This window comes from Halichoerus grypus, chromosome 7 (genome assembly GCF_964656455.1).
Source record: "Halichoerus grypus chromosome 7, mHalGry1.hap1.1, whole genome shotgun sequence".
NCBI lineage: Eukaryota > Metazoa > Chordata > Mammalia > Carnivora > Phocidae > Halichoerus > Halichoerus grypus.
Window position 1 is genome coordinate 43,319,582 of NC_135718.1, and position 3,440 is coordinate 43,323,021.

The following is a 3,440-nucleotide window of genomic DNA, read 5'->3' on the forward strand; positions in this document are numbered from 1 at the left end:
CCTCCCTTTTTCCTTACCTCCCCCAACCCCATAGTATAGAATCAATTACTCCTCACAACCCCAGCGCCGCTCTTTCTGCCCATGGTCCTGCCCCCGTGCTTTAATAAAACCACCATTTTGCACCAAAGATGTCTCAAGAATTCTTTCTTGGTCATTGGCGCCAGACCTCACCGCACCGAACCTCACCTATATTCCAAAACCACATCAGTATGACTTGTCCCCTGCATCCCTTCAGAATCTAAGAGACATCAGTATTAGTTTAAAACCTGCTGTAACGCGTCGCATTGCCATGGCTCCCCGTGATGGCATCGCCCCTGCTGGCGAGGGTCTGCCCTACGCGGAGTACTCGCTGCCGGTGACCAAAGGGCCAGACGCGGACGTCCACCAGGGACTGAGCCTTTCATCCTACTATAAAGGAGGATTTGAACAGAAAATGAGTAGGCGAGAAGCTAGTCTTATTTTGGGTATAAGCCCATCCGCTGGCAAGGCCAAGATTAGAACAGCTCATAGGAGAATCATGATTTTGAATCACCCAGGTAAAGGTGGATCTCCTTACCTAGCAACCAAAATAAATGAAGCAGAAAACTTGCTAGAAGCAACCACCAAACACTGATTGATGCTTCAGAATCATTCTGAAGGAAAAAAGGGGGGAATATAAAACAAAAAAGTCCTGCAAAGTAGTCTAAACCACGGTGTTCATAATTTTCATACATGTACTGACCACATTTATTCCACTATCAAGGTATATAATAATAAAAGATTAACAATCTAAAAAAAAAACCTGCTGTAACTCATGAATCTATGCAGGTGCACAAATCAATGGTTTAAATTTACACTTATTTTATTAAGAGTGAGGTGGAGCATTTTTTTTCTACAAGTTCAAAGACTTTTTTTCTACTTTATGAACTATCTATCATGTTCTGTGCCTACTAGGGAGGTTATGTTTATATTCTTGATTTATAAATGCTCTTTATATGTTACAGGATGGGTCACTTTATCGTATGTGTTGCAAATATTTTTTCCAGTTTTTCATTTGTCTTCTGACCATGTTTATAGTATTTTTTACCATGGAGAATCATTTCATTTTATGGTTGTACGTCTCCATCTTGTCTCTTAAGACTTGTGGATTTTATGAAGTCCTGTCAAAGGTCTTTTTTATTTTAAGTTTATAAAAGTTTTCTGTTTCCTTCTGGTTCTTTTATTTTTTTTCTTCCCCTCCCCCCCCCCCATTTTTAGTACTCAATATATCTGGAATTTTTATTTTGGTATAAAGAGTTAGGTAAAATCCAACTTATTTTTTCCAGATTATTACCTAAGTCGGTGCCTTGATAATAAAAGCTTTCATACTCTACCACAAGGCACTGTTATAAGCTCTTTTTCAGAGTTAGAAATATTAGACTTTCAAAATGCTTACAATATCTCTCAGCAATATAGAACAGATTATGCCAGTAGAAAGCTAGAGACATCTAATGCTCTATTCCACCTTTTTATTAACTATTCCTAAGATACACAATATAAAAGGATTTGTAAATTTTCAACAGGTATTGAGACTTTAATTTAGGTAAACATCTGCCAGATGTGCAAAGGATTGTCCACTAGCCAATACAAGATAAAGGAAAGTGCCTGTCCACCCACCCCCATGCATACCTCTTCCTCACAAAGAAGAGGCTTTCCCTGACCACATGGGAAGACACAACCAGAAAGGAAAGGAGCCACTCTCTGAGGCTCCAAGGTGTGTGTGAATTCCTCTCCACATGGGTAGCTTTTTTTTTCCCCCAGAGAGTTCTAGACAGTTTAGTTCAAAGACACTATTTCTCAACCACATAAACCAGAGGTATACGTGGGTTTGGGGTTAAGTCTCTATCCATGGTAAAGAGGTCAGCAGGAGGCAAGGGCTGGACTTTGGAGAGCCTGGTGGGTTGGACACAGATGGGTATGCCCTTAGGAGGCAGAGATGGGAAGTGATGAGCATGAGTTCTTCAGTCCTGTCTTACAGAAACAAAGCTACATTTTAATTCACATTTTTTTTGAGAGCAAATGTAAAAGAAATCAAGCAAGACAGTTCTTAGTTCAATAGATTTACATATCATAAATAATTGCTAAACATCAGCAAACGTGGTTGGGGAATGTGCATGCCAGCCATCCCATAGTTTAAGATCTGGGATGATGATTCTAATGGCAACAAACTAAATGTGAAACAGTCAATGCAAATTGATCCACCAGCTAACGAGAAAACAGCAGACCTGGACAGACCTTTTACCTTCCAAGGAAACCGGGAAAACATCGCAGTTTATAGGAAGATGTATGGTATTGGTCAGGGATCTTGGTTGCATTAAATGGAAAGCAATAATTATCTTAATCAAAACAGGAAACTTAGACGTAACTGATGGCTAGGGGATAAGGGTTGAAAAGAGGCAGAAACCAGCAAATTCAGAGACCTAAAGAGCAGAATGCATCAGTTAGACTCTTATTTAAATGCTACACAAATTGCCTGGCTGATTTAAGTGAAAATAAATTTGCTGGCAGCATCTTTAAGGGCCCAAGAATTGACAGAAAGACTGGGGAATCTGGCTCAGAAGATGGTCAGGATCAAGAAGAGACATGTGAATTCTGCATTCACAGTCATGTGGATTCTTTCCACAGGATGAGTCTGCAGATGGCACATCCACCTCAGAGGCTAAACGCGGGGTGCCGAAGTGTCACACAAGTCCCAGGTGACAACAACCCACAGTTACCACTGGTACCATCAGTTCCACCCCTGGAAGCTGGCCATGGCTGTCACCACTGCAGACAAACTGTGAAGTCTCTACTGGCCCAGGTATTAGCATCACTACCTTCAGAATCTAGGTAAGTCCATCTTATTAGCCAAGTCATGTGTCCAGCTCCTGGCTTTTTTTTTTTTTTTTAAAGATTTTACTTATTTATTTGACAGGGAGAGACAGAGCGAGAGAGGGAACACAAACAAGGGGAGGGGGAGAAGCAGGCTTCCTGCTGAGCAGGGAACCCGATGTGGGGCTCGATCCCAGGACCCCGGGATCACGACCTGAGCCAAAGGCAGACACCCAACGACTGTGCCACCCAGGCGCCCCCAGCTCCTGGCTTCTTGCAGGACCTGACACTTCATAGCTGGCTTTTTAACTTCCATTGTGGTAGACTGACTCAGCACCCACCCCCCTCTGCCAAGGACCATACATTGGGCAGTGAAGGAACTAGACAAATGACCACTCAATCAACACCCTAAAAAGAATGTTCTGGGAAGGACATCATTGCCACTCCTGCTAAGCACCAATATTGTCACCCCTGGACACCACTGCTACAGCCCCTGCCTCTAAAAATCACTTGGAACCAAGTCCTGGCTGCCAGGGGAAGGGACAGAGGGAACATCAAACCCTCAGGCTTCCAAAGAAAAAGACAAGCAATAAATAAAGTTCCATTAAAAG

The 3,440-nt window shown here is 42.4% G+C and overlaps 1 pseudogene; it reads left to right on the plus strand.

Moving 5' to 3' along the window:
- The first annotated feature begins 289 nt into the window (after nucleotides 1–289).
- Nucleotides 290–716, plus strand: LOC118522026 (dnaJ homolog subfamily C member 15 pseudogene; annotated as a pseudogene).
- Nucleotides 717–3,440: the final 2,724 nt, after the last annotated feature.